The sequence below is a fragment of the Tamandua tetradactyla genome, chromosome 23 (assembly GCF_023851605.1).
Source record: "Tamandua tetradactyla isolate mTamTet1 chromosome 23, mTamTet1.pri, whole genome shotgun sequence".
Taxonomy (NCBI): Eukaryota; Metazoa; Chordata; class Mammalia; order Pilosa; family Myrmecophagidae; genus Tamandua; species Tamandua tetradactyla.
This window is the reverse complement of record NC_135349.1, coordinates 22,573,064-22,587,557: the sequence shown is the minus strand read 5'-3', so window position 1 is coordinate 22,587,557 and position 14,494 is coordinate 22,573,064. Positions and strand designations below refer to the sequence as shown.

Sequence of the window (14,494 nt, the reverse complement as noted above, 5' to 3'; positions counted from 1 at the left end):
CAGCAAAGGCAGTGCTAAGAGGGGAATTTATTGCCCTAAATGCCTATATCAAAAAAGAAGAAACAGCAAAAATTCAGGAATTAACTGTCCACTTGGAAGAACTGGAGAAAGAACAGCAAACTAACCCCAAAGCAAGCAAAAGGAAAGAAATAACAAAGATTAGAGCAGAAATAAATGAAACTGAGAACATGAAAACAATAGAGAAACTCAATAAGACCAGAAGTTGGTTCTATGAGAAAATCAATAAGATTGATGAGCCCTAGGTAAGATTGACAAAAAGAAGAACAGAGAGGACACAAATAAATAAGATCAGAAATGGAAGAGGAGACATAATCAATGACCTCACAGAAATAAAGGAGGTAATAACAGGATACTATGAACAACTTTATGCTAATAAATACAACAATGTAGATGAAATGGACACGTTCCTAGAAAGGCATGAACAATCAACTTTGACTGAAGAAGAAATAGATGACCTCAACAAACCAATCACAAGTAAAGAAATTGAATCAGTCATTCAAAAGCTTCCCAAAAAGAAAAGTCCAGGACCAGATGGCTTCCCATGTGAATTCTACCAAACATTCCAGAAAGAATTAGTACCAACCCTGCTCAAACTCTTCAAAAAAATCGAAGTGGAGGGAAAGCTACCTAATTCATTCCATGAAGCCAACATCACCCTCATACCAAAACCAGGCAAAGATATTACAAAAAAAGAAAACTACAGACCAATCTCTCTAATGAATATAGATGCAAAAATCCTCAACAAAATTCTAGCAAAGCGAATCCAGCAGCACATTAAAAGAATTATACATCATGACCAAGTAGGAGTCATCCCAGGTATGCAAGGATGGTTCAACATAAGAAAATCAATTAATGTAATACACCATATCAACATATCAAAGCAGAAAAATCACATGATCATCTCAATTGATGCAGAGAAGGCATTTGCCAAGATTCAACATCCTTTCCTGTTGAAAACACTTCAAAGGATAGGAATACAAGGGAACTTCCTTAAAATGATAAAGGGAATATATGAAAAACCCACAGCTAATGTCATCCTCAATGGGGAAAAATTGAAAACTTTCCCCCTAAGATCAGGAACAAGACAAGGATGTCCACTATCACCACTGTTATTCAACATCGTGTTCGAAGTTCTAGCCAGAGCAATTAGGCAAGAAAAAGAAATACAAGGCATCAAAATTGGAAAGGAAGAAGTAAAACTATCACTGTTTGCAGATGATATGATACTATACATTGAAAACCCTGAAAAATCCACAGCAAAACTACTAGAGCTTATAAATGAGTACAGCAAAGTGGCAGGTTACAAGATCAACATTCAAAAATCTGTACTGTTACTGTACACTAGCAATGAACAAGCTGAGGGGGAAATCAAGAAATGAATTCCATTTACAATTGCAACTAAAAGAATAAAATACTTAGGAGTAAATTTAACTAAAGAGGCAAAAGACCTATACAAAGAAAACTACAAGAAACTGTTAAAAGAAATCACAGAAGACCTAAATAGATGGAAGGGCATACCATGTTCATGGATTGGAAGACTACATACAGTTAAGATGTCAATTCTACGTAAATTGACTTACAGATTCAATGCAATACCAATCAAAATCCCAACAACTTACTTTTCAGAAATAGAAAAACCAATAAGCAAATTTATCTGGAAGGGGAGGGTGCCCCGAATTGCTAAAAGTATCTTGAGGAAAGAAAACGAAGCTGGAGGTCTCATGCTGCCTGACTTTAAGGCATATTATGAAGCCACAGTGGTCAAAACGGCGTGGTACTGGCATAAAGATAGATATATTGACTAATGGAATCAAATAGAGTGCTCAGATATAGACCCTCTCATCTATGAACATTTGATCTTTGATAAGGCAGTCAAGTCAACTCATTTGGGACAGAACGGTCTCTTCAATAAATGGTGCCTAGAGAACTGGATATCTATAAGCAAAGGAATGAAAGAGGACCTGTATCTCACACCCTATACAAAAGTTAACTCAAAATGGATCAAAGATCTAAACATTAGATCTAAGGCCATAAAACAGTTAGAGGAAAATGTAGGGAGATATCTTATGAATCTTATAATTGGAGGTGGTTTTATGGACCTTACACCTAAAGCAAGAGCACTGAATAAAGAAATAAATAAATAGGAGCTCCTCAAAATTAAACACTTTTGTGCATCAAAGAACTTCATCAAGAAAGTAAAAAGACAGCCTACACAATAAGAGACAAGATTTGGATACAACATATCAGATAAAGGTCTAGTATCCAGAATTTATAAAGAGATTGTTCAACTCAACAACAAAAAGACAGCCAACCCAATTACAAAATGGGAAAAAGACTTGAACAGACACCTCTCAGAAGAGGAAATACAAATGGCCAAAAGGCACATGAAGAGATGCTCAATGTCCCTGGCCATTAGAGAAATGCAAATCAAAACCACAATGAGATATCATCTCACACCCACCAGAATGGCCATTATCAACAAAACAGAAAATGACAAATGCTGGAGAGGATGTGGAGAAAGAGGCACACTTATCCACTGTTGGTGGGAATGTCAAATGGTGCAACCACTGTGGAAGGCAGTTTGGCGGTTCCTCAAAAAGCTGAATATAGAATTGCCATACGACCCAGCAATACCATTGCTAGGTATCTACTCAGAGGACTTAAGGGCAAAGACACAAATGGACATTTGCACACCAATGTTTATAGCAGCATTATTTACAATTGCAAGGAGATGGAAACAGCCAAAATGTCCATCAACAGAAGAGTGGCTAAACAAACTGTGGTATATACGTATGATGGACTATTATGCAGCTTTAAGACAGAATAAACTTATGAAGCATGTAATAACATGGATGGACCTAGAGAACATTATGCTGAGTGAGACTAGCCAAAAACTAAAGGACAAATACTGTATGGTCTCTCCGATATGAACCGACATTAGTGAATAAACTTGGAATATGTTGTTGGTAACAGAGACCATCAGGAGATAGAAATAGGGTAAGATAGTGGGTAATTGGAGCTGAAGGGATACAGACTGTGCAACAGGACTGGATACAAAAACTCAGAAATGGACAGCACAATGCTACCTAACTGTAATGTAATTATGTTAAAACACTGAATGAAGCTGCATGTGAGAATGATAGAGGGAGGAGGGCTGGGGACATAAATGAAGTCAGAAAGAAAGACAGATGTTAAAGATCAAGATGGTATAATCTAGGAATGCCTAGAGTGTATAATAATGTGAAATGTACAATGTACAAATTTTAAAAATGTTTTGGCATGAGGAAGAACAAAGGAATGTCATTACTGCAGGGTGCTGAAAATAGATGATAATTAATACTTTAAAATGTCACCTTATGTGTGAGACTAAAGCAAAAAATGTTTATTTGTTACAAAATTTAGATTTTGACTAGGGCATTTCCTAATATAACTCATGTAGATAGTTTGATTGAATGTCATAAGTACTTGGAATCTCATGTAGCACATGAGATTTTGTTGGTTTGTCCAGAGTGATCCCCCGATGAATCCCAGAATGATTTGATCAGTGACTGGAAAAGTATTTGCAAGCCCCCTTTGGGGAATGGTGAGAGTGGGGAGAAATTCAACTTCCCCAAGTTGAATTCTTGATATTCTCACAAGCAGTGTGGACAACCAAAGCTATAGGCTGAGCCCCCAGTCTTGGGGTTTGTTCACATGAAACTTAACCCCACAAAGGATAGGTCAAGTCTACTTAAAATTTAGGCCTAAGAGTCACCCCCAAGAGAGCCTCTTTTGTTGCTCAGATGTGGCCTCTCTCTCCAGCTAATATGATGAGCAGTCTCACCACCCTCCCCCTCTCTGCATGGGACATGACTTAGAGGGGTGTGGACCTTCCTGGCAACGTGGGACAAAGATCCTGGAATGAGCTGAGAATTAACATCAAAGGATTGAGAGAACCTTCTCGACCAAAAGGGGGAAGAGTAAAATGAGACAAAGTATCAATGGCTGAGAGATTCCAAACAGAGTCGAGAGGTTATCCTGGAGGTTATTCTTATGCATTCAGTAGATATCACCTTATTTTTCAAGATGTAGTAGAGGCTGGAGGGAATTGCCTGAAAATGTAGTGCTATGTTCCAGTAGCCATGTTTCTTGATGATGATTGAACAATGATATAGCTTTCACAATGAGACTCTGTGAATGTGAAAACCTTATGTCTGATGCTCCCTTTAGCTACTATATCAAGAGAAGAGTAGAACATATGGAATAAAAATAAATAATAGGGGGAACAAATGTTAAAATAAATTCAGTTTGAAATAGTGGTAAATGAAAGCGAGGGGTAAGGGGTATGGTATGTATAGTCTTTTTTTTCTCTATTATCATTTTATTTCTTTTTCTTTTGTCTTTTTATTTCTTTTTCTAAATCGATGCAAATGTACTAAGAAATGATGAATATGCAACTATGTGATGATATTAAGAATTACTGATTGTATATGTAGAATGGAATGATATCTAAATGTTTTGTTTGTTAATTTTTTTTAATTAATAAAAAAAGTTAAAAAAATAATCGCCTTCCATGGTCTATCTACTCTTTAAGACAGTATAACCCCTTTATATAGGGGCACTCAGTTAATAACTATTTTTATTGAATAACATTGAAAAATAATGATTTTTATCTAGAAGTCAACCTTAGAGTAAAAGTCTATAGAAAGCCAAGTGCAGCACAGATGACAAAGCTGCACTATATGTCCTTCCTATGTGTCCCTCCTCTAATGCTTCTGACCCCAACAGATATGGGCTTCTCTATAGAAGCTTCAATGCTTCTACCTCCTGAATGCTAGCATTTCCCACACTCTGATGTTCTATGAGGAGATTCTCAACTGCTTATATAGTTCCCAATCATTTACCCCTACTGCAGGGATCTCTCCTGAACTCCAAGCCTACATATGCAACCACCTCCAGGATAGCTCCCTTTGGCAGCCAATAAGAAATCCAGCATGATCATTAGCAGACCTTCATTCAATTCTGGCCTTAGTCACTTACAAACTTCGAAGATTTTTGAAAAGATACTCAACCTCTCCAAGCCTTAAGGTACTCCTTCACCTACCATATACATTTGTGGTGACACATACATATATGTGTGTATGCAGTACACTGCACAACATCTGACATCTTAATAGCACAAATATGGTCAGCAATGTCAAACTTGACATGTCTAAAATTTAACTTGTACTACTCTTGAACAATTCCCTTCCATTTTCTAAAGCAGAGAACTGTCTGTTCCCATGCATTTTGTAGCCCACATCAGAAACCTGGGATGCATTTCTGACTCAGGCCTAAGGTGACTCAGGCCTCGCTTCCTATAGTAAGATGCTGGGCTTTCTCAGCTCCTCCTGCTCTAAGGCCTTTGGAGCCTCTGGGATCACTGTACCAGCCTCCAAATGGTCTCCCTGCTTCCATTCATAACATCCTTTGATTCACTCTCTGTATAGCTGCCAAAGGGCTTTCTAGAATATAAACCTCATCCTGTCTTTCTTTTATCATATCTTTCTATGGCTCCCCATCACTATCAGAAAAGAACATTTTCAATACTTTTTACATTACTAATTCATTACTCGGACTCTACAACTCTGTGAATATACTAAAAATCACTCATGTACCTTATAAAAGGTGTATTTTAATGGTGTGTGAATTATATCTCAATAGAGCTGTCATAAAAAATAATTATAGTTACTCAATTAAACACCCTCAAAATAATGCAATGTCAACAATCTTATATTATGCAACTGTTTTAAAGTTGTTTCATCTGGGAGGGAGTTAAGATTGCAGGATTTTTATTGGGGAGTCTCCTAAGGGGCAATACCTGTAGGGGAATTAGGGCCGCAGGACTGGGTGAAGGGAGATGTTGGGCTCAGATGCAGTTGCAATACTGGCCTCAATTGATCCCAAAAGGAGCCCTGGAACTGGGGTACCCTACAGAGTTTTGCCACATTGAAGTGAGGGATGGGAGGTTTTGTAGCCCCTTCACCAACCAACATTTGGATACAGATACGGATAAAAGAGTAAAACTTGGGGGGGGTGGGCACCTCCCTGCAGTTGAGGCAATTATTGGGAAAATATATACACAAAGGATAAAATTTATGAATGAAAAAAAATTATGACAAATTCATTTACATTATTAGTAAGATCATGCGTATTTACTGAGTTTTAGGTTCCTTTACGTTATTGTTTTTGGTTTCGGTTTTGGTTTTGGTGCATGGTCAGGGAATCAAACCTGGGTCTCCCGCATGGAAGGCAAGCATTCTATCACTGAAATGTTGTTTTTAATATAGGAAAAAAAAAGGATACTTTGGATAAACAATTGAAAACCTAATTATAGCAACAAAAAAAAGTGAATCGTAAGAAAAGAAAATTTTGAACAATTCCTTTGGTGTTTACAAAGAAGATTCTGCCCTGCAATCTGATTTTCGTTTCTTTTCTTATGGTAATTATTTTTATTATGGCATTACATATGTACAGTAAAGTGCACAAACCTAGAGCATACTGATCAATGAACTTTCACATACATATATCCCTGTGTAACCACCACCAAGATCAAGACACCGAACATTTCCAGCTCCCACTCAGGCTCCCTCACGCCCATTCCCAATTGATATCTGCCACTGGGCACCACCCTACAAGTAACTACCATCCTCACTTCTATCACCATCAATTAGTTTTGTGAGTAGGGCAGCTCAGTTTTCAAAGACAGATACTTGGAGGGGACATGAGGGAGCAGTAGTGGCAGTTTGTTCCATTTTGCTTTGCTATGTAGCAAGGGAACCTTAAAGTAGGACCTAACTATATTACCAAATACTTTCTTATAGATCCTACAGAGCAGTGCTTCTCAAAGGAGGCTCCTTATCCGATCCCAGCCATGAAGTAATTTTTAGAAGGACACCGCAAATGAAGAGCCGGTGATACATCATAAAATCATTACTGGAATGCCAACACACCAAAACAGACAGTGGAGATTAAACTGAGATGCCCGATAGAGCTGAGCTCCACTAGCATAAGTACCAAGTGCTTAACTCACCACAGTTAAGCTCTTCTGGGGTGATGGTTGCCACATCGTCTCTGGGTTCTTCTAGGATATTCACAGGTCACTGCCACTTGGGCATTACCAGAGTTGGCATAGGTCTTCAGCAAATCTGCCAGCCACAGGATTTCACAGTCACAGTGAAGTGCGTTAGAGTCCAGCTGCCTTTGCAAAGGAAGATGCAGCCAGTGAGAAATGGAAATAAGTAAATGTTAATCCATCTTAGACAGACAAGGGCCTCTTGATTCCAAAATCACATATGAACTTGAATCAACAAACCCAAAGTGGTGCTTAATGGCTATAAAGCTTTGGGATAAGACTATGCTTTTTACAACAAATTCTGAGACAGTCCAGCCCTCAGAGCCTTGGGCTAGTTGGGGAAGTGAAGTCTATATACATAATTCAATACAAAGAAAAACTCAAGAGTGAAAAAATAAATGACCTAGAATAACACTAGATAAAGATGGAACAAGGCAGTGAATGATTAAAATGAGTGCTCAAATATATTTTAAGCTCAAGACAAAGGGACAAATATAGGCTGCATCTATCAAGAAAAGTTCTAAGAATGAGATAGGACAGGAAGCATGCAGAAAAACCAATGATAATAATTACAACAACAAAACTATCACCATCATTGAACTCAACATATCAGGAACTGTATACATTATCTCACTTAATCCCTAAGCATCTTAAAAGGTAGACTATTACAATAAAGTTGCATCCTATGCCTAGGGTTTATTTCTAAAGCCATAAGGCAAAAAATTATATATAAATAAATTTTTTCTGGGAAATTTCTGATGAAGTGTCATTCTGAAGCTTGACATATCTCTCAAAAAGTATAATATAGGCAGGTAGTTGTTTTGGTTTTGTTTTGATTTTTTTGCCTCCACCGCTGGAAAAGACTGTTGTTTGTTCAGTTAAACCCCATACAAAGGCATAGTAGTAATAGAGAAAGGAGTGCTAGAAATAGCTAGACAATACGTAAAAGACATACACTGTCATCTGAGTTTTTCATGAATTGACTCATTATTAAAAATCTTATGAGGTAGGTACTAGATCTCTAATGTGGAAATAAAGAAAGGAGATCCAGAGAAGTTCAAGTGAATTACTCAGGGTCAGAAAGCTACAATGTGGCAGAGCCCGAATTTTAAGTTAAGCTTAAAACAAAGTTCCTATTCACATAGCCAAAAGCTCTCACAGTGAGAGAGGAAACTGAGGACTGAGTGAAGTTACATCTCCCAGCCATGTTTCTCCAGGAATAGATCAGAGTCAACTGACAGAAACTGACCCTACTAATGAAATTGTCACTGTTTTGACAAACAGGTATAACAATAATCTATTAAGTAAAAAGCAGAAATAATGCAATTCCAGTATGGTATGATTTCTACTCTGTGACTTGGAGAGGTTGACTAATTTACACAAGCACACTCAACAAGCTGTGGTGGACCCCATATCTGAACCAGCTCCATGTGACTCTAAAGTCTACTGCTAAAAAGCATAACCTGTACATTTCAGTACAGAACTACAGGCTTAAACTCTGGTGAGTACATTAGATGGCTGGTATCTGAGCAGTCCCTACTGGAGAGCGCCAGAGGAAGAAACACACCAGCCCTGTATGCTTCAGAAGTGAGAAAATTGACACATTTAATGAGGCCACTGCTATCAGGAACTCAGAGGGAACAGAGGAGATGGGATGGGTGGGGAGGGCAGCAGTGGATTCACAAGGATGGTTGCAACGATGGAAGGGGAGGTTAGAGAGTTCTTTGGCACAGATATAGGAACAGGGACGCCATGAGCCCTCTCTACCTAGTACTAGTAAAATGTTACCACTGGATCTAAACCTAAGATTTTATAGAGTGAGCCACATAGCTGAGCAAACTGAAGAGAGAAAGGGAAGTATCTAGATAAAAAAGATGGCATTCATCTACAAGGAGTCTCCCAAACATCTGGAAGGAAGATGAAAATACAGAAAAAATGACTGTCAGTATATTCCAGATTCTAATTAAACTTCATCCACCTTAAACTCTTCTTGGTTCTTTTCTACAAACTCTTCTTGGTTCTTTTCTACAGTAATTTATCTGGCAATTTCTTTGCTACTCTCTCATCTATCAAATATGAAGGAATTTTATCCTCTTGTCCCAACTAGAATGTAGTCCTTAGTTTGGCTGGTAATTTCTTACTCATCCTAAAGAAAAAAAAATAAAAAATAGTCTTCAGGTATATGTCTTATACTCTCTCTCATCTATCAAATACAAAGGAATTTTATCTTATTGTCCCAACTAGAATGTAGTTCTTAGTTTGGCTGGTGATTTCTTACCTATCCTAAAGAAAAAAAATAAAAAATAGTCTTAAGGTATATGTCTTATTTTATTTTATTTCACTGAAGAGAATCAAACAAACAAAACACCCCTTTTGGATCAGAGCTTGTTTCTCCAAGTTTTCTATTTTTCTCTTGGGTCTGGTTCATTGAATTCTACAGAGCAGGCACTCAGCAGTATCTAACTGAAAATAATGACCTTCAAGATAATGAAGGAAAACACAAAAAGATGTCAAATAACTTTCTTTTGATTGTAAGACATTACTTAGTATAAAGAGGACTTAGGTGTGGAGGCCTTTAAAAAATGGATAGTCTTCAGTGTACCTAATAAATTTTAGTTATATACATCCTAAAATAAAAGGGATGGAATACAGTATAGAGACTGTGTCTAGACTGATGTTAGGTCTACAAGTGAAATACGCACCACAGCATTAAAAATTTATTTCAAGAATTTAAAGATGGTTTTAAAAAAAATGTCTTCCTCTTCTAATTTTGGTGACTGATCTCATGGTCCCTATTAAAAGACTAATTTATTGCCACATTCTCTGAGTCATCCATGTATTCAGTTTTACACTTTAATTGATTTAATCTGTTCTCCATGTCTTTACTCTTTCATAATGCATATTCTGATTATTATAAGGACTCCATAATCCCTGATTAAAAAGAATCAGGTAAATGAATAACACAGAGAAATTAGATTTTGCTGAAAAGGAAACACAAAAGGTATTATACTTAAAATCTTTTCATAGATTCCAAGTGATTAAATGTTTCTGGAACTAAATGTGTAATTTGGTGTTATGTAAAAATCTGTTGAAAGAGAGAATATAACAAATCAACTTTTTGTAGAAAGAGTATAAGCAGTATATTAGCTTTCATTCATAGTTCAGTGATTATATTTACTTAGTAGAAACGAATTTAAAAGCAATGTTAATTAGTTCAGAAAAGAACTTTTTTTTTACTATCTCATGACCATTCACAAATAAGGAAAATTATAAACCCAAATTCTGACTTGTTAATTAGCCTAGCAAGATAGATTGTGCACCAAAATAGTTTTCAGATATTTTCATGGGCACTGACCTAAACTCTACAAAGCAAATGAGCAGAAGCCAGAGACACTAATGACCTTCAAGTAAAAATGTAAGGTTAAAGAGCAAAATACAACTTACAGCCTCTCAAGCTTTGGTAAATGTTGAAATGATTCTGGATTCAAAGTTTCTATCTGATTAAAATGCAGGTATCTAGAGGAGTTTAATAAAAAGAAAAAGAAACAATTTAAACTTAATTATTTTTTCAGATCCAGATTTTCTGATCAAATTGAAATGTAACTTTCTAGATTTCTTATAATACATGGGAAGCAAATGAAATCATCACATAGGAAGATTAAATAAAACTGAAGAAATGGGCATGGCCTTTCATAAAACTTCTCGGCAATATTTAATATAAAATAAGGTCTACACACACTGAGTCTCTGTAGCATTTAAGCTGAAAACTCAGTCCTGTTGCATTCATTTTCAAAATATATGGATATTTCAGTGGTCCAATATTGTGAATATAATTCACACCCTTGAATTGCATAAAAGAAAGGGGATAAAACAGGAAATTTGGGGTTATATTTATGAAAAAAATGGATGTTTCATAAAAATCCATCAACATAATCTAAATTATAGTACATATAAAATTATGTGACTAATGTCATTTAAATCTATGTCATTCAAGATGTCTCCTTACTTTCTGCAATTTACACATTTTTGGTACAACTCATTTCCCCCAATTTTTCTGAATACTGTTTTCTCGAACACTGGTTTTCTCACTTTGAAATTCAGTATGTTCCTTTTTTTCCTTATGTAAAACATAAGTGCTCACTCTTCTAACTGTGCATAAATGGCTTAGTGCTTCTGTTATGTGAATCTCCTTTCCACATACAGCCAGAAGAGAGGAAGCCACTCCCACATTCACTGCCAATAAGCACAGTTTTTAAATGTTTACTACTTCAAGAGACTCTGGGGACCCAAATGAGTAATTGAATTAAAATACTGACAGTTATAGTTCTCTATCATAAATCAAAACAAAAGAAAGCTTTCTCAAAACTTACTCTCAACACTATTACAGATTTGTATTAAGTTTTTGAAATAAGTGTAACTTTATGGTCACCAGCTGTGGTAGTTAGATTCTGTTAACTTGGCCAGGAAGAAGGCACCTAGTTTTGTTGCTGCGGACATGTGAACCTTATCTGTTGCTGATTACATCTGCAGTCCGCTAGGAGGCATGCCTGCTGCAATGAATGACGTTTGACTTAATTGGCTGGTGCTTAAATGAGAGAGCACAACGTAGCACAGCCCAAGGAGCTCAGCATACCTCATCTCAGCACTCACAGCTCAGTCCAGGCCTTTGGAGATACAGAAAGGAATTACCTCGGGGAAAGCTGTTGGAACCCAGAGGCCTGGAGAGAAGGCCAGCAGAGATTACCCTGTAAGAAAGAACCTAAGTGGAAAGTTAGCTGCCTTTCCTCCAAAGAACTAACAAAATAAATCCCCTTTTATTAAAAGCCAATCTGTCTCTGGTGTGTTGCATTCTGGCAGCTAGCAAACTAGAACACCAGCCTTCAATTATTGGTGCCTCTGTCCCATTTTAATTCTGGCTCTTTCCCTGGCCCAGACCACTAGCCAAAACTACCATACATTTATTCCCCAAGCACCCGAGAACATATGGAATAGCATGAAATGTGGCTGAAGGGCCTACAGGACACACAGGCAGCTGCCTGTTCTTTTTCTCAGTGCCCACAGGGCACTTTTGAGCTTCCCTTTCCTCCTGCTCTCTTCCCTGTCTCCTATGGACCTTTCTGTACTCTTACACCAGCAAATGGGAATGGGAAATGTGAGAAAACATAGGATGAACCAGAGCAGGAAAAGGAAGGAAACCCAAAAGCAGTGATTATCACAGGCTAGTACCTGTATCAAGGATTCTGAAGGAGAAGGATTAAAAATAACAATAATAATATGTATGGTGTACTTCCTATGTGCCTGGTAATGTAAAGAAATAAATTCTGGTCCTTGGTCTCCTGGAACTTATACTAGGTCAGGGGGACAGACACAGAAACTAGAGAATATCAACATAGTATGTGATGCACAGAGGAGACATTTTTCATCTAGCCTGCAACATTAGGTAAGTACTGTGCTTATCCTGGAAAAAATATATAGGCCAACTGAGAAAACAAAAGGAAGATATAAAAGTCCCCTACACATAGTGGTTTATTTTTTTAAATCATTCTTCTAGAACTCACAGTAAAGGCTGGGCCAGGAAGAAGACTGAACAGGTGGGCCTTAAGCAATGTACCTTAAAAAGCATGCAGGGAAAATTACTCTGGGATTTACAGAATCCAGCATTGCTGGAACTCCAAGGAGTCTTGGATGTCATTTCATCCAAACTGCTTGCCAGACAGTTGAGGAAACTAAAGATCAAAGACAGGAATTCACTTCCCCAAGTATATTTAGGTCCTCGCTGAATTCAAATCCACATTTCTTGACTCTGGCCAAGTTGCATGTGTTCGTTTAAAACAAAATGGGGGGGTGGGTACCAAAGCATTTTATAGTAGAACATCACCATGGCAGCTCAAAGCCTTTAGGTGTACACAGATACATTTGCAGTGGCAACCCCAAAGTGACATGTGACAACGGGCCTCACAGGGAGCCTCCCAGAGACACCCGGAAAGCTGCACACCACCATGCAGCCCTACATGGCCTGCATGTGGGAGACTGACACTGTCCCTTTTGGCTCTAAGACTCGGATTCTTCTCATCCACCTGGCTTATCACACACTAAACTGCTTCAGAGAAGCTCCAGGCTTTTCAATTTCATCCTGGGCTGGCAAGAATGCCCTTCTTGAAGCAGCTCGATTTTGAAGAGGGGGATCAGCTGGGGAAGTCAGATGAGACCTTCCAGAACCAATGGTCCCTCCTCCTGCCCTCACAGTGTGCACACATCAGTTACAATACCTGACTCTGGATCCTCACTGATCCTTACCTCCCCCTACACAGTGCATTCCTTGATGATGACTATGACAGAGTCCTCATTGTCTCTTTATCTTTTCACATACTCAACAATCTTTATTGAATGAAATGAAAGTCTCAACTGCTGAGGCTCTGTGGTGGTTAGATTCAGTTGTCAACTTGGCCAGGTGAAGGCACCTAGTTCTGTTGCTGTGGCCATGAGCCAATGGTAGGTGGACCTCATCTGTTGCTGATTTACATCTGCAGTCGGTTAGGAGGTGTGCCTGCTGCTATGAATGTTTGACTTAATTGGCTGGTGCTTAAATGAGAGAGTGCAACATAGCACAGCCCAAGCAGCTCAGCATTCCTCATCACAGCACTCACAGCTCAGCCCAGGCCTTTGGAGATGCAGCAAGAAGTCACCCCGGGGAAAGTTTTTGGAACCCAGGGGCCTGGAGAGAAGGCCAGCAGAGATCTTCCTGTGCCTTCCCAAGTAAGAAAGAACCTCAGTGGAAAGTTAGCTGCCTTTTCTCTGAAGAACGAACAAAATAAATTCCCTTTTATTAAAAGCCAATCCATCTCTGGTGTGTTGCATTCTGGCAGCTAGCAAACTACAAGTCTCCAAGCAACCTGATACTGATTTTAAAGGCAGTCTGACTCAGTAATCTCCTGGGATCATCAAATTGTTCAGTCAAAAAATTCAGCATCTAAGGTTTCCAGTCAGCTGGGTGATGGCATTTCCCTTTGTTCAGTTTACAGCTCCTCCTACCCCCAGACCCACTCCCAAAAGGCTTTAACTGATTTTTAACCAAATTATTTTAAAACAGTGAATTAGCTATAATTTAGGACTTTGAAAATAAGTCATCCAACTTACAATATTATGGTATTGATATGAAGCAAAATGTAAGACAGATGTAGATCTGCAAATAGCCACGGTTGCAAATTCTAACTGATCCTTACGAAGCATCAATTTTACACAAATGCTTATCCAGAAGCACACCATAAACCACAAAATTAAAAGACAATTTCCTCTGCCAGGTACATGTGGAATTGTCTGGCTATGATTATGGAACTACTTCATATATGTTTTTGATATTTCCTCCTGTTTTCTTCTCAG

The 14,494-nt window shown here is 38.0% G+C and overlaps 1 long non-coding RNA gene across 5 annotated transcripts in view; it reads right to left on the bottom strand.

Moving 5' to 3' along the window:
- LOC143667190 (uncharacterized) overlaps nucleotides 1–14,494 on the bottom strand; it is a 150,504-nt gene that overhangs the window by 113,722 nt on the left and 22,288 nt on the right. For 4 of the 5 annotated variants that reach the window (XR_013167940.1, XR_013167941.1, XR_013167943.1 and 1 more), the window contains exon 4: nucleotides 7,073–7,240. The exons of the other annotated variant lie outside the window; for it this stretch is intronic. This is a non-coding gene — a long non-coding RNA (uncharacterized LOC143667190). The remainder of the gene's footprint in view (nucleotides 1–7,072; nucleotides 7,241–14,494) is intronic. 5 annotated transcript variants of the gene reach the window in all.